Source organism: Schistocerca americana, chromosome 3 (genome assembly GCF_021461395.2).
Source record: "Schistocerca americana isolate TAMUIC-IGC-003095 chromosome 3, iqSchAmer2.1, whole genome shotgun sequence".
NCBI lineage: Eukaryota > Metazoa > Arthropoda > Insecta > Orthoptera > Acrididae > Schistocerca > Schistocerca americana.
The window spans coordinates 471,232,651-471,258,518 of record NC_060121.1 but is presented as its reverse complement, the minus strand read 5'-3'; the positions used below and the strand labels follow the sequence as shown (position 1 = coordinate 471,258,518).

Sequence of the window (25,868 nt, the reverse complement as noted above, 5' to 3'; positions counted from 1 at the left end):
CTACTAACACCACAGTGAAAACACTGCAGCTGTATGACAAGGAATGAAGCTCGGTACATCCCACATGAATGTAAGCAAAACCAGTGTGACATGCAATCAATGTGCCAAGAATGGAGAAGAATTGCGTCTCAGGCAGGGCTGGTCTTTCGGATCTCATGACAAGTCAAGGCAGAACTGTGGGCGATGGATGCACCATGGATGTGTATGTGAATGGGCCCAGGGAAGAAGTGTTACAGGGGAAAGACGGAGTTCTGAAGAAAGGGATTGGATGTGGATATTGATTGTAACCCCAGACATAGGCTGTCGTTGTGGGAGGCAGATCTCTGTACCTGGAAAGAGAAGTAGTTTGGGTACTCTGGGTAGCAGTAGATGGCTAATACATAAGCGATCAATGCTTACTGGTGCCGAACATGCAATGATTGAACCCCTGCCTCTCCCGGGAGGCTGACCACACAGTTCATCCCAAAGACAACAGTTGCCAGTCGTACCCCACCATGGTGTATCAGGTCCACCAATATAATGTCGAAGATGACACCAAACTGTATGCGAGACTCCCATAATCTAGATGGGACTGGACCAGCACTTTGTAGAACCATAGCAGAGTAGAGCAGTTTGCACTCAAGTTGGTATTGCTTAGGCATCAAAGAGTATTGAGATCTGACCAACATGTCTGCTTTAGTTAATGAAGATAGGGAAGCCATGTCAATCAAGCATCAAATGCCAATCCTAAAAAAAAAAAGTATTGAAGAGTCCACCACACTGAGGAGCTGGCCATCAAGGTACAGATCCAGATGGGAACGCTGTCAGCTGAAAATTGGAAGCTATGAGTAAGAACCCAAAACTGCTCTCTTTTTGTATTGTTCCCTGCGGTCCACAGTCAACAATGCCCATCATGGATGAATAAAAATAAATACAAAAGTCATCAGCATACAAAGAGGGAACATAGGTCCCACAACTGCCACCAGACCACTGATAGCCACTAAAAAGAGAGGTACACTCGAAACAGAACCCTGTGGAACTCCTTTCTCCCGCAGATGGGAGGTGCTACAGGAGGTGCCACCCTGTACCTGAATAGCGTCACATGAAAGAAAATCCTGGATAAAAATCAGGAGTGAGCCATGGAGACCCCACTCATGTACGGTTGCTAGGATGTGGTGGCACCATGTGGTATCATAAGCTTTATGCAGATCAAAGAAGACTGCAACAAGGCGTTGCTGCTGGGCAAAAGCCATTTGTATAGCAGACTCCAGGTGTACTAAATTATTTGCAGTAGAACAACCTTATTTAAAACAACCCTGGGTCGAAGCCAAAAGGTCCTTGGATTCAAGGATCCGATACAGCCTTTGACTCACCACACATTCAAGCAACTTGCAGAGGAGATTGGTTAAATTGATCATATGGTAGCAATCCATCTGAAGAGGTTGTTTACCCAATTTCAAAACTGGAATAATGAGTCTTTCTTGCCAATGGGAAGGGAATTCTCCTTTGCTTCAGAGACAGTAAAAAGGGAAAGTATATGATGTTGGCTAGCCACCAATTAGTGTTGAAGCATTTGGTTGTGCACTCAATCCAGTTCAGGAGCCATGTAAAGGCAGGAAACAAGAGTGCTGGCGAATTCCCACTCACTAAATGGTGTGTTTCAAATCTCCAGGCGATGGGAAATGGAAGATAAAGGAAGTTGTTCCAGACAGTGTTTGAGAAGACGGAATGTGGGCAGATAGTGGACCGACGCTGAGGCCTAGGCGGAATGCCGAATAAAATGCTCAGCTATAGAGCCCGCAGACTGGTGAGGATAACACCATTCAGGAAAATTCCCGGGACACCTGTTGGAGGATGGTGGCCAAAAATGTGCCTGATCTTTGTCCATACTTGCGAACAGGGAGTACGCCGCCCTATGGCAGTGATATATTTCTGGTATTTAATTAAATATCAGGCATGGGCATGAAGTTGTTTAACGGACAGGAGGTGGTTGAGAGACAAGTGCCATTTGTAGCATTGGAGAGCCCGATGGCTCTAGCAATTTCAAGGATCCATCAAAGGATATTCTTCAACATGGGAGATACTGAGGAATAGAGAATCGCTGGAGCAGCTGCAAAAAGGATGGTGTTGGTCAAACTCTGTACGGACTTATCAATGCCATCATATGGTAGAACGGTTGGGATGGCAGCCAAGGAAAAGGCATCCCAGTCCACATTGGTAAAGGACCACCTGCAAGGGCACCCAGGCAAGTGATGCTGAAGAAAAGATCGCTGTTGCACAAATTGTCATGAACTCCCCACTGAATCATGAACTCCCCACTGAAGTGTGAGGGAGCTTCAGGGTTGAGGAGGCAGAGATCCATTCCTGCCAGAAGGCTTCAATAATCTAGCCCCGATCAGTGGTCGGAGAACAACCCTAAAGAGGGTAATGGGCGTTAGAATTCCCAAGGAGACTGACGGGAGGAGGGAACTGTTGAAGAGCAGGAAGCATAGGAGTGAAATTTGTGGGGAGATAAAAATTGCAAATTGTTACTGCAGAGTCTAAATGAGCCCGAACAGCTACTGCTTCCAGTGCTGTTTGAAGACGAATCCAGTAACTGACTAAGTCTGTATGGACCAATCTGCAGACACCAAAGGAGGTTCACAAAGGGGCCAACTGGTTGTGGCAGAAGGCATGGGAATCACAAAGAATCGGCAAATGAGTATTCATGAAATGAAATTCCTGCAATACAATACAAGCTACAGAGTAGAGAAAAAGAAGAGACTGCAATACTGTAAGATGATGCTAGTAACCATTATTGTTCCATTAGAGAAGAGTAGTATGAGTGCCAGATCAGAATCAACCATCGGGCTGTGTCGGAGTGTGTCACCAGTAAGGGTGGAGTGACATCCATCAATGTAATACTGAGCCCAATTTAGAGGGAGGGGGTGACACCCTCTGGGATGTAGGGTGGGCCTCATGCCGAGACATACGCAAACTTCAGTTTCTCCTTAGCAGAGTGTGAGGAGGTGTGTTTGGGAAGAGAGCAAGTCGCAGCAATATCTGGGTCCAAAAGAGAATGAGTGGTCCTGAGGCCTACAGGGCACAGTTCCTGCGTCCAACTCAAAGTAGCAGGCTTCTTGTCTTGGAGAAGCCAGGGAGAGGGGTTCCTAGAAGCAGCTCTCCATCCCCAGCGGGTTCCAGAGAAGAGGTTTTTTCTCTGGTTGAGGAGAAGGAGCAGCTCTGTGAAGAGAGGGAACAGGAATCGCCGTGGAGGAGGAAAGGGAAGGGGGACAGGATGGAGGCACAGAGAAAGCAGGAGGAGGAGGATGAGGAGGAAAGAACACAACAGAAGGAAAAGCAGATGTTAAAGAAACTAGGTGCTGACAGACTAATTTCTTTTGGACTCAGAGGAGGATGGATGGTCAAGAGTTTTGAGTTCCTCACTCTTTCTTTCTGTTTTATGGATCAGGCAATATGGCGAGCAAGCAGAAAGTGGCTGGAACAGTTCATGTACTTGGGCGGTGGGTGCAAGGACTCCCCATATATAGAGGGTGGTCGCAGGTGCCGCAAATAGGAGTCACCTCCCATTGTGAAGACGTGACCAAAACAGAGACACAGGAAATGGTACATGGAAGGTGGGCTATAGGATTTCAAATCTCAACAGTAAACTGTAACTTTGACTTTTTCCAGAAGGTATTCCCCTCAAAAGCCAGGATGATTGTCCTTAGGACCTCTCTGGACTTGCCACACAAAATGAATGCCGTGTTGTGCCAGATCAGTTCCAATTCGCCATCAGATTGAAGGAGGAGATCCCTGTGGAAAATAATGCTCTGGGTCATATTTAAGGACTGGCGAGGAGTAACTCTCACTGGGATGTCTAAGTGCTCAGAAGAACAAAGGAAAACTGACTGACAGACAGAAGAGGTTTTAATCAGTAGGGGAACTGACTGCATTTTACCTAGGGAGTCAACTTCCCCAAACTTACCTCCAATGTGTCCTACAAAAAAAGAGCAGTTATACAGCAGCGAAAGTCCATTACTGCACAATAAAAAACCAAATAACAGGGAAAGGGTTTTGCCACAAGTTGTCAATCCTTGCCCTTCTTCAAGGGAGTGGCCAGGGAGGGGAAGACTGATGAGGTAAAATTAGGAGCAGAGAGTGAACTGCTCCTATTTGAAAAGAAAGCTGCAGAAAAGTGACCAGAAGTTTGGAGCTTACCATGATTCTTGCGTAGAAAATCTGCCCTGGTACCACTCACTCTGATCAGGGGCTCACATCATGGGCACTGTCTGGCCGCAGTGAGGGTTGCCTGTCACAGCAGTCATTGCTGGGAGTTTTGAAGCCCCAAAAAGATGCGCACCCACAATGAAGCATACATGAGGTGGTGACAGCTCAGTACCAGAAGCGTGATCCCATTGTTGTCAGGGAGCCCAGCTGGAATGGTACATAACAGTCCCACCACAGACTGGCTACTGTGCCAATGACCAAGCTGGGGTGGGGGGAGTGTAGTGGACACTACAGTGGAGAAGAAAGGGAGAAACATGAGGATAGAGAGGACCCACACCAGGGACACTAGGGAGAGAGTTCTTCCCCAAATGGCTCACACTATGGAAACAATTTAGAATGAGAAATCGAACCACAAAGGGGACCAGCAAAAGCTGAGAAGGAAAAAAAAAAAAGAAAGAAAAGGAGGGAGACTGGAAATGCTAGACAAGACCATAAAGGAATAGAAGAACCAAGGAAATAGCTAGTCATCGTAAAGGGAAACACTGAGGTAGATAGACGGGGAGCAGGAGGGGGAGGAGCTAGGATGGGAAGGAGTCGATATGGGGAAGGGAATGCAGCCTGGTAGAGAAGAGAGGCTGCAATAGGTCGAGGCCCCATGCATTCCACACACATACCCACGAAAGAGCTATGGACCAAAGGGGGGGGATAGTGGGTAGAACGTTCTTCGTTTATGGATATGATGAAAGTAGTCAAAGTGCTGGCAAAGGGTATGGTTAAGTTGTTTCAGTGCAAAATGACATTGAGTCATAGGGGAAAGGTGGGGGGGGGGGGGGGGGGGGGGGAGGGGGAGCAGCCTCTTTGCAGTCAGTAAGAGGAGAGGATTAAAGGTGTCTGGATATGGCATGTGATATTTGTTTGCGGGCTATGTTTGGGGGTAATATCTGTCTGTGACATCATTAGTAAGACCTTCAGCATACTGAACAACGGATTACTTGTCACTGCAGAAGGATCACACATGGATGGATGTAAGACCTTGTAGAAGTATTTTATATACAATAAATTAAACAGGGAAGAGTGGTCACAGAATGAACAAGGGCAAGAAAATTTGCAGTTTGGGTAGGGTGCAGAACGCTCCACTAAGTCGTGATAAAAACAAGGATAACAGTTCAAGATTAACCACGATAAGGAAAAAAATGTCTAATAATTTTGGAAATAGAGCTTTTTGTAGGGAAATGCACATGATACCATCATATGTCATGGTGAATTTTTCCTGTAAACATGCATGACTGACATAATGCAAAATATATACATTGGTTGACAAAAGAAGTGACGCACCCAGAAGACAAGGTCAGATATTAATGTAATTTCATACACAATCCCACCACTGGCTGGTATGTTACTCATTAGACTTGCAATTCTCTGCGACAAAATGACCACCAGTGTGCATTATAGTGTTGTTACCAGACCTGGTATGGTATATAAGGGACCAGAACAGCAGCAGGTGTTGAATGATCACTGTGAATGAAATGAAGATGTCTTGTACTCATGTAAGACAGCGTTATCAGCACCTCACCTCACTGTGGGTCTCCATTTGGCCAGCTGGTCAAATCACACAATGTCTATAATTAAGCGGTTTTTGACGTGACAGAGGCCTGATGTTGGATTGCACGGAAAAGTGAGAGTAGGCACACTCGCTGTCAATTTTCCTGTCGATCACATGTGACGATCACAAGAGAGAATCACTATACTGTGTTCCAACCACATTGTAAGCCCTTCACACCTAAGCCCGCCATCTGAGAACAAGTAATGGACTCCGTAAAACAATCTGTGCCATCCTGCTCCATCAGTTGGAGACTAGCAGCAGCTGGACTTGGGAATTAACATATAGTGTGTATGTTGCTGTTGACATCATAACACCAACAGCTGCATATGGAGTAGTGCTGCAGTTGGGAAGCATGGAGTGCCAACAAGTGACATTGCATTGTGTTCAGCAATTAACTGCAGTTACGCACTATCCTGGAAGACCATCATCGGTGAGTATGGTGACAACCTAACGTGAGCTCTCATTTCTCCAATGTTTTGGAGAGGCACAACAATGTTGCTCTTGGCGTCACAGTATGAGGAGCCATTGGGTGTGACATCAGGCCACAAGTAAAACTGGGCGAGAGAACTCTGATGGCACAACAGTTAAGTCACAGACATTTTGTGTACTCATGTGTTATGTCTCACGCAACAATACTGAGGTACTATTTTTCAACAAAAAAATGCTTGTCCACACATGGCACGTGTCTCTATGAACTGTCTGCATGTTGTTGAGGTACTCATGTGGGTCACGAGATCCCCAGATAAGTCCCTGGCAGAACATGTCTGACCACCTCAGATGTCAACACTGGCCCAGTGCCAGTATCCAAGATATGAAGTGCCAGTTACAAAAATGTGTGTTTCAGGAGGGAATACAACAGCTTTATGGCACCCTTCCCAACTGAACCAATGCATGCGTTTAGGTCAGCAGTGTACAACATCCAATTGATAAAAAATGGGCTCATACTACAAGTTCTTTGTAAATTTGACTTGAATTTTGTAATCACTGAAATAATGTTGCATACCATCTCAACCCCTGCGGTTTCATTTCAATCCCTCTTTCCCTGCTTTACTTCTTTTTTTCAGGCTGTGTAAATGCAGAAAAGCATCAAATAAAATTGTTGACAGTACGAAAATCCAACTGCAGGTGTAGGTACGGCAAGATTGCAAAAAGTAATCTGCAACAAAACTGGACACTCGAAAGTATAGTAGCAAGGTAGTTCTGGTAGAACAGATCCCAAAAAGGAAGTGAACACATACTATTACAGTAATTTCTAAGAGTGAAAACACATTGCAAGAATGTTAGGGGTACAGGGAAAAAAATCAATGACTGATGCCCATTAATGTGCATCTAACATTATGGAAGGCCCAATAAAGCTACTTCTGCACTCTCAATGCTGCAGTAATACCTATATCACAATTCTGCACTGGTAAATATGCGCTGTCATCCGAAGTGATTTTTTTTCCTCCATAAAGTGCAGATATATTATGTATTACATTATTACCTTTGTAATCCTTGATCTTGTTTTCTGAGAAAGTCTATTCCCATTATAGTCTGGGCATTCCAGTTCCACACCAACATCCAGACAAAGCAACTCACGTCCATAGGCAAACTCATTTTTACCTGTTACGGGGAAGAAGACCAAAATAATTATACACACTGAATTTAATAGTGAACATAATCAAAATGAAAATGCTCACTCACTCATGCCATGTTTCTATCAAAAGAACTGAATATTTGATGAACATTTCAGACACAGAAAAATGATGTACAGAGGAAATATGGGAATTTCCTATCCAATGTACTTAATGAGTGTAGTAGAGCTAATCACCGAGAACACACAAAGCATAAAGTAGGAGGACATGTGCAAACAACTGTTTATACAATAAAAACTACGGTTGCAAAAGCGAGACTAAAATCTGTAGGTTGACTACGAATACTACTGCACCTTCCCTCAATATATACAATTATTGTTTGGCTATCCTGCAAGTCTTCAGTTTTATCATTCATTTGATTTTTCTTCATTCATTACATTTACGTATTGTATTACTTGGCTTATACTATGCTGATAAATTTTCAGGAAGGTGGACTGAGTTGAGACATATTAGGCAGCAGAAGAAGTAGTTAAGAACTAATTCCAAATATGGTAATAACTATCATTAAACTTCAACACACTATTAGTCCTTATGAACACTTTATTTTTAATTGGTGATCATTTTACATGAAATTAGCTTCATCGTATATAGACCACAGTAGGGTCATTAAAAAGTAAACAGTACAGATACAGTCTTAAATGCTAAAATCGAGATTGTTCATCTCAAGTGAAAGAATACAGCTATAATCTTGTATATTAAAATCAACATTGTCCTGATGATAGAACTCTTTTATATTTTAACTTAGGTTCGTTGTTATACCTGTAGCTACATATATACTCTACAAACTGCCATATAGTACATGGCAGAGGTACATTTTACCAATACTAATCATCTCCCCATCCTGTTGCAGCTGCAGACAGAGTGAGGGAAAAATGATTGTCTAAAAGCCTTCACATGTGCTCCAATTTCTCTCATCTTATCTTCATGGTCCCTATGCGAAATGTACGTCGGTCGCAGTAGAACAGTTCTACAGTCAGCATAAAATGCTAGTTCTCTAAATTTCCATCCATAATACCTTGCAAAAAGTGTGTCACCTTCCTCCCACGGATTCCCATTTTAGTTCATGAAGCATCTCCTAATACTTGCAAGCTGATTGAACCTACCAGTAACAAATGTAGCAGCATACCTATGAATTGCTTTGATGTCTTCCTTTAATCCAACCTACCAAGGATCCCAAACACTCACACAGTATTCAAGAATGGCTCACACTAGAATTAAGTACACCATCTTCTTTATGAATGAGCTACATTTTTCCAAAATTCTCCCAATAAAATGAAGTCTAGAAAATATCTTCTCTACTACCAGCCTGACATGCTCACTCTATTTCATGTTGCTTTGCAACATCATGCCTAGATATTTAATCACTGTGACTGTGTCAAGCAGCACCCTACTAAAGCTATATTCGAACAATACAGGACTGTTTTTCCTACTCATCTACATTAACTTACATTTTCCTACTTTTAGAACTAGCTGCCACTCATCACATCAATTAGAAATTTTATCTACATCATCTTGAATAGTCCAACAGTTATTCAATGATGACATTTTCCTGTACAACATAGCATCATCAGCAAACAGATTTAAATTGTTGCTCATTATATCTGTCAAATCATTTATGTACATAGAGAATAAAAGCAGTCCAATCACACTTCCCTGGGACACTCCATGACATCCCCGTCTCTGATGAACACTTGCTGTCGAGGACTGTGTACTGGGTTCCATTATTTAAGAAGCCTTTGAGACAATCACATATCTAGGAATCTAAACTATATGCTCAGGCCTTAGTCAACAGTCTGCAGTAGGGCACCACATCAAACACTTTCCAGAAATCTACGAATCTGGGCTCTGCCTGTTGCCCTCCATCCATGGGTTGTAGGATATCATGTGAGAAAAGGGCAAGCTGAGCTTCGCTCGATCGGTGCTTTCTAAAACCATTGACAGAACCTTTTCTGCCAGAATGAAATTTATTATAGTCAAACGCAGAATGTGTTCAAGAATAATACAGCAAACCAATGTTAAAGATATTCATCTGCAATTATGCCAGTTTCTTTTCTATCTTTCTTATATCTATGAGGCATTTGCACTCTTTTCCAGTTGCTTGTGACTTTTTGCAGGGTGAGAGATCCACGATAGTGCAAGCAGACTAAGGGGCCAATGCCACAGAGTAGTCTCTGTAAAACCGAATTGGGGTTCTATCTGTAACTAGTGACTTATTTGTTTTCAACTCTTTCACTTGCTTCTCTATGCCACAGATGCCTATTTCTATGCCTTCCATGCGGGAATGTTTATGACAGTCAAACAATAGTATGTTTGTATCATCCTCCTGCATGAATAATTTCTTAATCGTCAAATTTAAAATTTCAGATTTGTCTTCTATTGCCACTGCAGATTGGTCAATGAGGGGATGAGAAGCCTTCGACCTGTTTAGTGATTTTACACACGACTAGAATTTTCTCGGAATCTCAGAATGAGCTTTTGCTGAGGTATGACAGCAAAAGTAGTTGTATACTTCATGCATTGATCTTCTTATGGTTGCATAAATTTCTGCTAACATTTGCCTGTCAACATCTGCTCATTATTTTTTTAATTGACTGTGTAACAACATGTTTCCTCAGCATTTCCTTTCCATAATTAACACAATTACTTGGCACATATGTCTCCAGAGTGTGATTTACAACCTGTTTAAACTTTGCTCATAATTTCTCTCTGTCAGTCACACTGGAGCTAAATTATGTCCTTTCATTGTCTAAGTTGGATGCTAACAAATGGTTATCTATTTTTTCTAGAAAAGTTACAATCCTAGCCTTCTTGATACATTTATAAACTTTCAGAACCATCTTTGCTATGATGACATCATGATAACTAATCACTGTCTGTACACTAACTCTGTCAATAAGGTCAGGCCTGTTTGTAGTTACAAGGTCTAAAATATTTGCATTAAGTGAGAGTTGTCTAGCTACTTGTTCAAGGCAGTTTTCAGAAAATGAGTTCAAAAGCACTTCGCAAGACTGTCATCAATCTGTCCCACCTGCAGTGAATACATAGATGTCCCAGTCTATACGTGGTAGATGTTGCCTCCAACTAATACTGCATGATCTGTGTATTTCCATGCCACTGAACACACAATTTCCTAGAACGATTCTACAACTATTATCGCAGAATCAGGTGGCCAATAAAAACACCCAACAATGAACTCGAGGTCATCTAGGCCTGCTACCACTGTCCAGATAACTTCACAGGTCATATCATTTTATTTTAATTTTTTATTGACAAGGATTGAGCAGAGAGGACACTTGGTAAACATTTTGAGGACATTCACTTTGCATGAGTTTGCAGCTACTGCAAACCTGTGCCTTAGTTCTAGTGTTGTGTTTCTGAAATGTTTCCCTGGCAACAATTTCCTTAATGTTGTTCCTGACAAAGAGCGCAGACACACAGATTTAAAGATTCACAGCAGTTAGTATCCTAAACCTAGCAAGAAAGAGGGCAACAGTACTCCACAGGACCAGCCTTGCATATTGTACATATAATGTTTTTCTTCTTTTAAAATGTTACTGATGTAAGAGGAGTGTCCCTACATGAGAAGGCCATATGAAATATGTGACAAAGAACCCAAAATAGCCGGCCGCGGTGGCCATGCGGTTCTAGGCACTGCAGTCCGGAACCGCGGGACTGCTATGGTCGCAGGTTCGAATCCTGCCTTGGGCATGGATGTGTGCGATGTCCTTAGGTTAGTTAGGTTTAAGTAGTTCTAAGTTCTAGGGGACTGATGACCTAAGATGTTACGTCCCATAGTGCTCAGAGCCATTTGAACCCAAAATATGTCCTACAGAGATAATTATTAATGACCATATCTCTCAGTTTACAAATCAAGGAGGACATTCTTGAGATATTTTTACAAACTTGGTTGACATGCCCTTCCCAAGTAAGTTTGGTGTCAATAAGTATACATAAGAGTTTGACACATTTATTTTCTACATTATTAAACAATCATAGCATCTACATCTACTCGACTACTGTACAATTTGTAAACAAGTGCTTGGCAAAGGGTTCTTCGAACTATCTTCAAGCTATTTCTCTACCATTCCACTTTCCAACAGCACGCAGGAGAATGAACACTTAAATCTTTCCATGCGAGCTCTGATTTATCTATTTCTATACTTTGCAAACAACCATGACGTTCATGGCAGAGCAATATATAGGGGGTTGTAGTATATTCCTACAGTAATCATTTAAAGTTGTTTCCTGAAACTTTGTTAATAGACTTTCTTGGGATAGTTTACTTTTATCTTCAAGAGTCTTATTTATTTATTTATTGTTCCGTGGGACCATATTAAGGAGATGTCTCCATGGTCATGGAACGAGTTAATACATGAAATTATAACACAATTGTAGAAACAGATAAAATGAAATATAAGAAACATATTCAGTTGTAGATTGTAGAAACAGATAAGATGAAATATAAGAAACATATTCAGGCGACAAGTCGTAAGTTTAAATAAAGAAAATCAACAATGTAACACTGGAATTTGCTTAATTTTTTAGCTCTTCCAGGAGCTCCTCAACAGAATAGAAAGAGTGAGCCATGAGGAAACTCTTCAGTTTAGACTTAAAAGTGTTTGGGTTACTGCTAAGATTTTTGAGTTCTTGTGGTAGCTTATTGGAAATGGATGCAGCAGAATACTGCACTCCTTTCTGCACAAGAGTCAAGGAAGTGCATCCCACATGCAGATTTGATTTCTGCCTAGTATTAAGTGAGTGAAAGCTGCTAACTCTTGGGAATAAGCTAATATTGCTAACAATAAACGACATTAAAGAAAATATATACTGTGAGGGCAATGTCAAAATTCCCACACTATTGAATAGGGGTCGACAAGAGGTTTTCAAACTTACACCACACAAAGCTCGAACAGCCCGTTTTTGAGCCAAAAATACCCTTTTTGAATCAGAAGAATTACCCCAAAAAATAATACCATATGACATAAGTGTATGAAAATATGTGAAGTAGACTACTTTTCGTGTTGAAATGCCACTTATTTCAGATACTGTTCTAATGGTAAATAAAGCGGCATTTAGTTTCTGAACAAGATCCTGAACATGGGCTTTCCACAACAGCTTACTATCTATCTGAACGCCTAGGAACTTGAACTGTTATGTCTCGCTTACAATATGCCCATTCTGTCTGATCAAAATATCAGTTCTTGTTGAATTGTGAGTTAGAAACTGTAAAAACACAGTCTTACTGTGATTTAACATCAAATTATTTTCCACAAGCCACGAACTTATTTCATGAACTACATTATTTAATAATGTTTCAATATTACACACAAGATCCTTCAGTACCAAGCTGGTGTAATCAGCAAACAGAAATATTTTTGAATCACCTGTAATACTAGAAGGCATATCATTTATATAAATAAGAAACAGCAGTGGCCCCAGCACCGACCCTTGGGGAACGCCCCATTTAACAGTGCCCCATTGGGACTGAACATCACTACCACTCTCAATACTGCAGAGAATTACCTTCTGCTTTCTGTTCTTAAAGTAAGAGGCGAACCAATTGTAAGCTACTCCCCTTACTCCATAATGGTCCAACTTCTGCAGTAATATTTTGTGGTCAACACAGTCAAAAGCCTTCGTTAAATCTAGGAAAACACCTAACGTTCGCAACCTTTTATTTAATCCATCCAAAACCTCACAGAGAAAAGAGAATATAGCATTTTCAGTTGATAAGCCATTTCTAAAACCAAACTGTACATTTGACAGCAAATTATGTGAATTTAAATGCTCCAGTAACCTTGTATATACAACCCTCTCGATAACTTTAGCAAACACTGATGGCATAGAAATAGGTCTATAATTGTCAACATTATCCATATCTCCCTTTTTATAAAGTGGCTTCACTACCAAGTACCAAGTACTTTAATCGGTCAGGAAACTGACCACTCCTAAAGGAAAAGTTACAGATATGGCTAAGTACTGCACTAACATACATGGAACAATACTTCAGTATTCTGCTAGATACCTCGTCATATCCATGTGAGTTCTTGGTCTTTAGTGATTTAATTATTAACTCAATCTCCCTCTTGTCAGTATCATTTCAGGTAACAGTTTCGGAACACTTTTTTCTATGAGCGCAATATGATTCCCTGTTGGGACTAGGTTTCTATTTAGTTCACCTGCTATATTCAGAAAGTGATTATTAAATACTGTACATATATGCGACTTATCAGTAACACAGACATTCCCACTACGCACTGATTCTATATCCTCGACCTGTCTCTGCAGACCAGCCACTTCCTTTACGACTGACCATATGATTTTAATTTTATCCTGAGACTTAGCTATTCTATCTGCATACCACATACTTTTTGCCTTCCTAATAACTTTTTTAAGCATGTTACAATACTGTTTGTAATGGGCTGCTGCATTTAGATTGTGACTGTTTCTAACGTTTTGATATAATTGCCACTTTGTTCTACAAGATATTCTTATCCCTTTAGTCAGCCACCCAGGCTGCCTGTTTGTGCTAGTACCCTGTTTTGAACGTTCTAACGGAAAGCAACTTTCAAAGAGCACGAGAAAAGTCTTGAGGAAAGAATTATATTTATCGTCTACTGTATCAGCACTATAAACATCTTGCCACTCTTGTTCCTTGATAAGATTTACAAAAGTCTCTACAGCAACTGGATCAGCTTTCCTAAAAAGTTGGTAACTATATTTAACATGTGTTGCAGCACAAAAATCTTTTAGACTTAAAATTTGTGCATCATGATCTGAAAGGCCATTCACCTTTTTGCTAACAGAATGCCCTTCTAGTAATGAGGAATGAACAAAAATATTGTCTATGGTTGTTCTACTGTTCCCTTGCACTCTCGTTGGAAAGAATACGGTTTGCATAAGATTATATGAATTAAGGAGGTCTACCAGCATCCTTTTCCTTGCACAATCACTTCCTTCAGTATCTCTGAGAGACTCTCCCATGGATGAAACAAACCTGTGACCATCCGTGCTGCCCTTGTATATATACACTCAGTATCCTCTATTAGTCCTATCTGTTTTGGGTCCCACAAACTTGAGCAATATTCTAGAATTGGTCACACAACTGATTTGTAAGCAATCTCCTTTGTAGACTGATTGCTCTTCCCCAGTATTCTACCAATAAACCGAAGTCTACCACCCACTTTACCCACCTACAAAGTGTTACAACCAGGTATTTGTATGAGTTGGCCAATTCCAATGTCACTCATTGATATTATAGTCATATGATACTATGTTTTTCATTTTGTGACGTGCTCAATTTTTCATTTTGAACACGTAAGAGTAAGTTTCCAATCTCTGCACCACACTGAAATCTTATTAAGATATGACTGAATATTTATGCAGCTTCTTTCAGATAGTACTTTATTATAAATAATTGCATCATCTGCAAAAAGCTGATTTTACTATTGTCTGCAAGGTCGTTAATAAACAATATGAACAGTAAGGGTTCCAACACATTTCCCTGGACATACCCGAAATTCCTTCTACATCTGACAATGACTCTACCTCCAAGTTAACATGCTATGTCCTCCCTACAAAAACGTCTTCAATACAGTCACAAATTTCACTTGATACCCCACATGGTTGTACTTTTGACAATAAGCATAGGTGTGGTACTGAGTGAACTGCTTTTCAGAAATCAAGACATACTGCATCTACCTGGTTGCTTTGATCCAGAGCTTTCAGCATGTCATGTGAGGAAAGTGCGAGCTGGGTTTCACATGATCGATGTTTCTGAAATCCATGCTGGTTGGCACTGAGGAGGTCATTGTGTTTAAGATACCTCATTATGTTTGAGCTCCGAGTATGTTCTAAATTTGTACAACAGATTGATGTCAAGGATATTGGGCAGTAGTTTTGTGGATCACTTCTACTATCCTTCTTGTAGACGGGTGTGAAGTGCACATTTTTCCAAGAGCTGTGTACAATTTTTTGTTTGAGGGATCTATGATAGATTATAGTTAAAAAAGGGGTCAAATCAGCCGCAAATTCAGTATAGAATGTGACAGGGATTCCATTGGGGCCTGGAGCTTTGTTCAATTTTAACAATTTCAGCTGTTTCTCAACACCACTGATACTAATACTTGCTCCATTCATCTTTTCAGTGGTATGAGGATTAAATTGGGGCAACTCTCCTGGGTTTTCCTTTGTAAAGGAACATTTGAAAATGAAGTTAAGCATTTCAGCTTATGCTTTTCTACCCTCAATTTCAGTTTCTGCCTCATTCGCTAGGGACTGGACACAAACTTTGGAGCCACTAACAGCCTTTGCATATGACCAGAATTTCTTCGGGTTCTGTGTTTTCTTCGGGTTCTGTGTTAACTTCATGTTGTGGTCTTCAGTCTGAAGACTAGTTAGATGCAGCTCTCCATACTATTGTATACTGTGAAAGTGTCTTCATCCCTGAGCAACTACTGCAAATTAAATCCTTCCTTGATGTTTCAGACCCAACCAATCCCTTCTTCTAGTCAAATTGTGCCATAAATTTCTTTCTTCTCCAATGCTATTCAGTATCCGATCATTTGTTACAAGATCTACTCATCATCTTTAGCATTCTTCTGTAGCACCACATTTCAAAAACTTCTATTCTATTCTTTTATAAACTGTTTTATTCTCCATATTTCTCTTTCGTAGATGACTACACTCCATGTAAATACTTTCAGAGAAGAGTGCCTGACACTTAAATCTATGCTCGATATTAAATTTCTCTTCTTCTTATTTTATTACAATGATCATTTCTCCCTGTGTAGGTGGGTGTCAACAGAATATTTTCTCATTTGGAGAGATAGTAGATGACTGAAATTTCACGAGAAGATCCTGCCGCAGCAAGAAACACATTAGTTTTAATGATTGTTACCACAATTTTCATATCATGTCCATGACACACTCAACCCTGTTAGCAATAACACAAAACGAGCTGCCCTCCTTAGAACTTTTTCTATGCTATGCTCTCCATCAATCCTATCTGATGCTGATTCCACGCCAAACAGCAGTTCTCTAGAAGATGACAGACAAGTTTAGTTCAAAGAGTCTCTTTAGAAGACTGTTTTACCTTCTACGTGGTTTGGTTTCCCCACAACATTATCCATGTGATCATTCCAATTTAAGTTATTTATAATTGTGTAATCCTTAAGTATTTAGTTGAATTCACAATCTTTCAATTTGCTACTCACCATATAGCGGAGATGCTGAGTTGCGATAAGCACAAAAAAAGATTGCAAAATCTTTTTGTTGTGCATATCGCGACTCAGCATCTCCGCTATATGGTGAGTAGCAACTTTTCTCCTCTAATATTGGTACATTCCATCCTGGATCTTCCACTGCTCAATCTTTCAATTTGTGTGAGTTATTGTGTAACCAAAATTTAATGCATTCCTTTTAGTATTCATGTTGATGACTTCACACTTTTCATTATTTGCAGTAAATTGTCATCTTTCACAGCATACAGATATCTTGAATAAGTCATCTTGCAACTTCTTTTGATCTCTGATGAATTTACAGGATGGTAAATGATGGCCTCATCTGCAAATAATCTAAGTGGGCTGCTCATCATTTATATAGTGCAGGAACAGCAGAGGACCTGTAATACTCCCCTGGGGAACACCAGATATTATTCCTGTTTTAACTTCCTATCAATTACTACGAACTATGACCTTTCTGACAGGAATAATGGCTTCAGTTACACAACTGATATGATGCTCTGAGTACACACAATTTGATTAGACGTGTCAAAACCTTCTGGAAATTAAAAATATAAAATAAATTTGATATCCCATGTCGATAGCACTCATTGTTGTGTGAATAAAGAGCAAGTTGTGTTTGACAAGACCAGTATATTCTGAAACTGTATTTGTTAACAAATTTTTATCTTTGAGTTAATTCATAATGTTTAAACACACAATATCTTCCAAAAGTCTAATGCAAATTGATGTTATTAACATGGATCTGTAATCCACCAGATTACTTCCATTTCTTTTCTTGAGTAATGGTGTGACCTGTGCAACTTTCCAGTCTTTACGTACAGATCTTTCCTTGAGTGAGTGCTTGTATATGATTGCTGGATATGGAGCTATTACATCAGTACACTGTGAAAAGAATCTAACTGGTATAATACCTGGACCTGAGGCCTTGCCTTTATTAAGTGATTTAAGCTGCTTCGCTACATCGAGGATATCTACTTCTAAGGTACTCATGTTGGCAATTGTTATCGATTCAAACTTTGGAATATTTATGTCAACAGTCTTTGGTGAACAAATTTTTGTTGGTTGGTTGATTGGTTTAAGGGCGGGAGAAGGGACCAAACTATAAGGCCATCAGTCCCTTGTTCCTAATAAAACAATGTCACAAGTGTGAGAATAAAACAGACAAAACATATAACACAAAACGGAAAGAAAGGAAAAGCCACAAGAAAGAAGGGAAGGAAATGAACACTAAAAGGAACAAAAGATGACAAGAAAACAACAGAGAGACGCTAGAAACAGTAGAGAGTAAAAATGAAAGCAGATTACAATGGCTCGTCAACCACAAGAATAAAAAGGGAAAGCCAGCCACTCTGCAACACATTTAAACGTCCACCCTAAAAGCACTAGGGTGGACGACACAGAGGGACATGAGCTAAAACCTATATAGAAGCAACACTGAGGTGGATCCTCACGACGGAGTAGGTAACCATGCATTAGCCACATATGGCCAATGCGGAGGCAGCAGAGGACAACTGATTCCCTGCGAGAGGCCTGCATGGAAGACTTCCACACATTCATAGCCTCAATAACACGCAGTTTGTTGTGTGTGCTGTTATGTCAGTCCATCTCTCAAAGCCGGAAAACCCCGCAGTGTAAGACTGAACGCAGGTCAGCTTCGGAGATGCCTATCTCCAGAAGCAGTTTCCGCGTCAACTGTTTGTCCAGCCTGTCGGCAAGTTCATTGCTGGGGATTCCGACGTGTCCTGGGGTCCACACAAACACCACAGAATGGCGGGACTGTTCCAGGGCATAGACGGACTCCTGAATGGACGCTACCAGAGGGTGGTGAGGGTGCTCAGTGAGACAGGAGAAATAACGCACCAGGGCATAAGCGGATGTACTCAAGAGCACGAGATATGGCCGCCAGCTCTGCAATGAAAACACTGCAGCCAACTGGCATGGAGTTCTGCTCAATATGTCCTCCATGAACATATGCAAAGCCTAAATGACCATCAGCCTTTAGCCATTGGTGTAAACCACTTCAGAGCTGACAGTGGAGAGCGGCGGGGATAACGGAGTCCTTAGGGCCATGCAAAAGGTCCAGACAAAGCTGTGGCCAAGGCGTACACCATGGAACTGTACATGAACAGACCACAAGTAGAGGTGGTAAAGGGAAGGACTCCACTTAAGAGAGAAGGGACTGCACGCGAACAGCAATCGTTAGCCCCGATTTGGGCCGCCGATGCAGGAGATGGACTGCCGCGGGTGGGAAAAGGAGACGGTAATTCGGATGCTCAGGGGGACCATGAATGTGTGCTACATAACTGGAGAGCAGTTGCACACGTCTGATCTGCAGTGGAGGGACACCAGCCTCCACCAGTAAGCTGGTCACCAGACTCGTCCTAAAAGATCCTGTTGCTAATCGAACCCCACAGTTGTGCACAGGGTTGAGTAAATGCAATGCTGAAGGCGGTGCCGAACCATAAACCACACTACCACAGTCAATTTGGAAATGGACAAGAGCTCTGTAGAGCCTGCAGCGATCTGCACCCCAATTGGTGTTGCTCAGGCAACGGAGGGCATTGAGGCGCTGCCAGCACTTCTGCTTAAGCTGACAAAGATGAGGGAGCCAAGTCAATCGAGCATCGAAAACCAGTCCTAGGAATTGATATGTCTCCACCACAGTGAATGGATCGTCAATAAGGTAAAGTGCGGGTTCCGGATGACCGGTACAATGCAGACAGAAGTGCATGACATACGACTTTGTGGCCGAAAATTGGAAGCCATGGGCTAGAGCCCACGACTGCGCCTTGTGCATGGCTCCCTGGAGGCGCTACTCAGCAACAACAGTACTGGAGCAGCAGTACGAAATGCAGAAGTTGTCTGCATACAGAGAAGGTGAGACGGAGGGCACGACAGCTGCTGCTGCTGCTGCTAGACCATTAATGGCCACTAAAAATAGAGAGAGTCTCAAAACAGAGCCCTGCAGGACTCCATTCTCCTGGATATGGATAGAACTATGGCAGTCACCAACTTGAACACAAAGTACGGAGCGATGGGAAGTTTTGGATAAAAATTGGGCGTGGTCCCCGCAGAGCCCACTCATACAATGTGGCTACGATATGATGTCGCTGAGTGGTGTCATATGCTTTACGTAAGTCAAAAATGACAGCAATCAGGAGTTGCCGTCTGGAAAAGGCTGTTTGGATGGCAGACTCAATGGACACAAGATTATCAGTGGCAGAGTGACCTTGGCGGAAGCCGCCCTGACATGGAGCCAGCAAAGCCACGTGACTCCAGGACCCAACCCAACCGCCGACATACCATATGTTGCAGCAGCTTACAAAGAACACTGGTGAGGCTGATGGGCCAATAGCTATCCACATCAAGCAGGTTTTTACTGGGTTTGAGCACCAGAATGATTGTGCTCTTCCACGATTGCGATGGAAAGACGCCATCGCACCAGATCTGGTTGAAGATGACGAGAAGATGTAGCTTGTAGTCAGATGAGAGATGTTTAATCATCTGGCTGTGGGTGCACTCAGGCCCAGGAGCTGTGTCAGGGAAATGTGCAAGGGCACTGGGGAGCTCTCACTCTGTAATTGGGGCATTAAAGGATTCACTGCAGTGTTTAGTGAATGAGACGACACTCCCTTCCAGCCGTTCGAGTGTGCGAAAGGCTGGGGGGTAATTCTCCAACGCAGGGGCTCGAGCAAAGTGCTCAGAAATCGCGTTTGTGTTGGTACATAGCTCGCCATTTATGGTAACACTGGGGACAGCTGTTGGGGCCTGGTACCTGAAAAGACGTTTGATCTTTGCCCAGACTGGGGAAGGTGACGTGTGACACTCAATGGTGGAGATGTATCTATCCCAACACTCCTTCTTCCGTTGTTTGATAAGGTAGCGAACATGGACACGGAGCCGTTTAAAGGCTATGAGGTGCTCCAGGGAAGGGCGCCACATATGCCACTGTAAAGCTCGCCGCCGCTCCTTAATTGCTTCAATGACTTCCTGCGACCACCAAGGGACTGCCTTATGCCTCGATCGCATTTTCAGCCGCAGAAAATACTGTACTATTCACCTGCTCAACCATCAGATTGAAGTTACCGTGTGGGGGGGGGGGGGGGGGGGGGGGATTCAGCGGTGACAGCAGAGGTGAAAGTTCCCCAGTCACCCTTGTTCAAAGTCCATCATGGCAGGCATCCACGCACCTGATGCTGGGGCAGTGACAGGAAGGTGGGGAATTGGTCACTACCACACAGGTCGTCATGTGCTCTCCAGTGGATAGATGAGAAGGCCTGGGCTGCAAATTGATAAATCAATGGCCGAGTAACTACCATGATGCACATTGAAATGTGTGGCGGCCCCAGTATTTAAGAGGCAGAGGTCTAATTGTGACAGTAAAGTCTTGACATCTCTATCTCGGCCAGTAAGCATGGTACCACCCCACAAGGGGTTATGGGCATTAAAATCTCCCAAATAGGAAAAGTTTAGGAAGTTGATCAATCAAGGCAGCTAATACATTCAGGGGTACTGCACCATCTGGAGGAAGATATCCATTGCAGACAGTTATTTCCTGCGTCATCCTTATTCTGACAGCCAAGGCTTCAAGAGGGGTTTGAAGGGGCATATGTTCACTACAAACCGAGTTTAGGACATAAACGCAAACTCCATCTGACACTCGATTATAGTCGATACGGTTCCTGTAATATCCCTTATAGCCACGGCGGGCAGGGGTCCACATTTCTGGGAACCAGGTTTCCTGGAGGGCAATGCAGGTAGCAGGTGTGAAGCTTAACAGTTGCTGTAGCTCAGCCAGGCGGTGGAAAAAACTGCCACAATTCCACTGGAAGATGATTTCGTGAGACTGGGAAGGCATGGAACATTCAATGAGGCAGTTTATGCCTCAGAGTCACCTGCTGCCACCGATTTACTGCCTGAGCAGTCTACATCCATTGTGTCTGAGGATCTGGCGAGATCTAGGTCCTCAGCGGACACCAAAATCTCCACCCCATCCTCAGCCACAGAGCTTGTAGGTTGTGGTGGTGTGGGTGCCACCACAATTTCCTTGGTCTTAGGGGTTTTCTTTTTGGATTTCTCTCACTGCTCCTTGGCTTTCCCAGGCTGGGAGGATTTCACTGGCTCAGTCTCTGGGACTGAGGATGAGTGTGAAGCCCTACAACCAGCTGCTTTTGGGCTCTTCAGCCAAGGGCAGGTGTCGTCCTTCCCACTATAAGAAACCTGGAAAGGGAGCGACCCAAGGGACCCCATCCTAGTGAGCGAAGCCGAAGAAGACTTATGCTTCTCCGGCTTAGACGTGGGGATGGACATCCCCGATGGTTGGTGGGTGTTGCTCCCAAAGCAGGTGGTGCAGGAGCAACAGGGAGGGAAATGCCCCCACCATCAAGGGGGCAGGTGTAGTCCTCCGCCTATGAGAGGTGACCTGGGTTGGTGGAGTTGATGGTGCCAGAACTGTTGTAGCGGCGGCATAAGATGATATCATATGGACAGGATGCAGGCATTCAAATTTTCTCTTAGCCCCAGTGTAGTCAGTCTGTCCAGGGTCTTGTACTCCATGATTTTCCTTTCTTTCTGGAGAATCCTGTAGTCAGGCGAGCAAGGCGAATGGTGCTCTCCGCAGTTGACACAGATGGGAGGTGCGGCACATGGAGTATTGGGATGTGATGGGCATCCAAAATCTCAGTTTGTGACGCTGGAAGTACAGCGGAAAGACATATGGCTGAACTTCCAGCACTTAAAGCACTGCATCGGGGGAGGGATGTAGGGCATTACATCATACCGGCAGACCATCACCTTGACTTTCTCGGGCAATGTATCACCCTCAAAGGCCAAGATGAAGGACCCTGGTGGACACGCCGGATGAAATGTAAACTTCCTGCTCTAAACTGGCGTGCAGCTCATCATCAGACTGCAGAAGAAAGTCTCTGTGAAATATGATACCCTGAACCATATTTAAGCCCTTATGGGGTGTGATGGTAACAGAAACACCCCCAGCTTGTCACAAGTGAGTAACTCCCATGACTGGGCAGAGGATGCTGTTTTGATCAAGACTGACCCAGATCTCATTCTGGACAAGCCCTCCACCTCCCCGAACTTGTCCTCTAAATGCTAAAAAAAAACTTAGGCTTCATCGTCATGAAAGATTCCCCATCAGCTCTTGAACATACAAGGTAATGGGGCAAATAAGATCCACTGCCATCCTTAGCCTGATGTTCCTCTCATGGTGTGGCCAGGGAGGGGAACAATTAGGGGCCATACTTCTGTGTGTTGAATTGAGCTCATGATCGCATAGAGACTGCTGGTGTTTCACCACTAGCAAGAGATGATGTACTACGCTTCATCGTGTGTCATTCGCCCTGGTGCCACCTACTACGAGCAGGGGCCCTCCCCACAGGCACCATCCAGCCACAGTAACGGCCACCTGGTAGGATGACCATTGCTGGGAGTCCTGATGTCCCAGGGGGATGGGCATCTACCCCTTGGCATACATGGAGAGTTAATGGCGCAGGCATCAGCAGAGCAATCCCTGTGTGGCCAAGGAGCTACAACCAACAGGGTACATGGCGGCCCCACCACATCGGGCTGGCTATCGTGCTGGATATCAGGTGCAAAGAAGTCAATGGTCATCGTTGACGCAGAAACTGACACTGCATAGTGCATGGTGGAAAACGCACCCAGGAAGGTGTCCTTGCCCAAGAGATGGAGAATGGGCGGGACTCAATGCGACGACGAGAAAGTGGGCTAAGGATCTCAATGCATGATGGACACAATTCACCTCATAAGGCGCCCTTCCCCAATTGGCTCGCTCTTCGGGAAAATTTTGAAGACTGGAGGTCAAACCCTACAGGGGACCATCACATAAAGGCTGAAACATGTGAAACTCCTTTTAGTAGCCTTGCACGACAGGCAGGAGTGCTTCGGGCCTATTCTAAACCCCGGACCCGCAGGGGGGAACAAATTTTGGAAAATCATGTTTAATAACTCTGCTTTAGTGGCACTGTCATCAGTAACATTGTCATTGCTACTTTGCAGTGAAGGTACTAATTGTGTCTTGCCACTGGCGTACTTTATATACAACCAGAATCTCTCTCGGATTTTCTGTTTCAAGACAAAGTTTTGTTGTGGAAACTTTTATAAGCATCACACATTGAAGTCCATGCTAAATTTTGAGCTTCTGTAAAAGATCACCAATCTTAGAGATTTTGTGTTCATTTAAATTTGGCATGCTTTTTTATTTTATTTATTTATTTATTTTTTTGTTGGTTGCTTCTGCAACAGTGTTCTGATCTGTTTTGTGTACCATGGAAGACCACTACCATAAATTATTATTTGGTATAGATCTCTCAATTGCCATCTATAGCATATTTCTTTGAATTTAAACCACATCTGGTGTACAATTATGTAATCGGCTTGGAAGGAGTGGAAACCATCTCTTAGAAAGATGTCAAGCAAGTTTTTCTTTTCTTTTTTAATAGGTATAGTTTGTTCCTATTTTTGGTAGATTTGTATGTTATAGTATTTAGTCTTGCTACAATGTCCTTGTGGTCACTAATCTGTGTATCCGTCATGATGCTCCCTATTTGCTCAGGATTATTTGTTGCTTAGAGGTCAAGTATGATTCCGCAACCATTTACACTTTGAATGGGCTCCTGAACTGATTGTCTAAAAATGTTTCAGAAAAAGCATTCAGTACAATTACAAACAAGATTTAGTGGCTACCATCAACTTTAAACAAGTATTTTTGCCAACTATAATTGTATGTGTTGGGTACCTACTTGAAAAGTGATTCAAGTTTTCTTTGAACTCTTCAGCAGCTGTATCGTCTAAGTCAGGTGGCTGGTAAAAGGAACCAATTATTGATTTATTCTGGTTGTCACGTATAACCTATACCCTTACTTACACATAGGAATCATCAACTTTAATTTTGCTACAAGGTAAACTATTTCTGACAGCAATAAACACTCCACCACCCACTGTACTTAATCTACCCTTTCTGAGAAACGTTAGTGTTACAGCAAGAACAAACACGATTTATGGAAGATAGTACTTTATAGAACAACACATAAGAGACAGGTTGTGCACAGCGCACTGAACACACTGTCTGGACAACAGTAATGCAGAATAAAGAATAGGTCAAGCACCCGTTTGCTGTTGCTTAAATAATGCTGTTTCTTTGGTGGCTCACCAGTATGTGCCAGAGGGCCAACAGGCGGCCTCTAAAGTGGGCCCGTAAACTGTACTGATGCATGCTCTCTGAAATCGCGCAGTCATGAGGGGAGGTACATCACTCGCCCATTCTAGGGGGTAGTAACATCACATACAAACATATTTTAAAAAACACTAGCACTGGTACCGTGGGGGAGGGGGAGGGGGAAGGGGAGGAGAAGAAGAAGAAGAAGAAGAAGAAGAAGAAGAAAAAACACTGATCTCACAAGGCACTGAGATTACAAATCATGGAGAACACTAATGACAGCACTGGTGTCCATTTCATTGTTTGATGATGGTGGCTGCTGCAGCATTTGGCGGGCAGGCAATGGTGAGCAGGGGTGGAAGTGGTAGGGGAGTTGTTTGGCGTGCCTTTCCCCCTCTCATGAGGCTTGTAAGGCAGGACTGCAGATGGCATCTCCAGAGTGGCATTCTCGTAGTGGTTAACAAGTCAGCACTGAAGGTATCAGCGGGAGTGTTGGGGACGACGGCCACACAGGACCCAGCAACAGATGCAATTGTGGCTGCACCAGTGACAGCAATTGAAGAATGGGAGCGGAGGCAGGAACCCCAGACAGCTATCTGTCAAGCAGCATCACCTTGTGCAGCATGAATTGGAACATCTGCGACACAGGAACAGGCGTTGGTGACGGCAGGGGCTGGGGGGGTGCAGGGTCCTCTGGAACAGGCCCCACATGGGTGTCCGCAGTTGTTCAGTGACGGGACGTCCACTCATCAGGAGTGAGGATGACACACAGGTGCTGGTCCCGGCAACAATAGATGACAGCAGGAACCCAGTTTGGCTGGTGGCCGAAACAATGAGTCCAGACAGGCGTATCCAGTCAGAACTGTCGTGGAGCTGGTGATGCTGATGGAAGCAGCATCAGATGCAGCAGGTGAAGGAGGTTAGTTGGTTGGTTTAAAGGAGGGAGGGAAGGGACCAAACTGCGAGGTCATCAGTCCCTTGTTCCTGGAAAAATAATTACACAGGGG

General features: G+C 43.0%; 1 protein-coding gene across 1 annotated transcript in view; it reads right to left on the bottom strand.

Annotated features, from left to right (window-relative positions):
* The window catches only part of LOC124607164, a 43,386-nt gene extending 18,979 nt beyond the window's left edge, over window positions 1–24,407 (bottom strand). Inside the window, exons 1-3 of the mRNA XM_047139376.1 lie at window positions 24,404–24,407; window positions 24,098–24,100; window positions 7,275–7,393 (exon numbers count right to left, since the gene is read on the bottom strand). The gene's annotated coding sequence lies outside the window, so the exon portion shown is untranslated. The remainder of the gene's footprint in view (window positions 1–7,274; window positions 7,394–24,097; window positions 24,101–24,403) is intronic.
* Window positions 24,408–25,868: the final 1,461 nt, after the last annotated feature.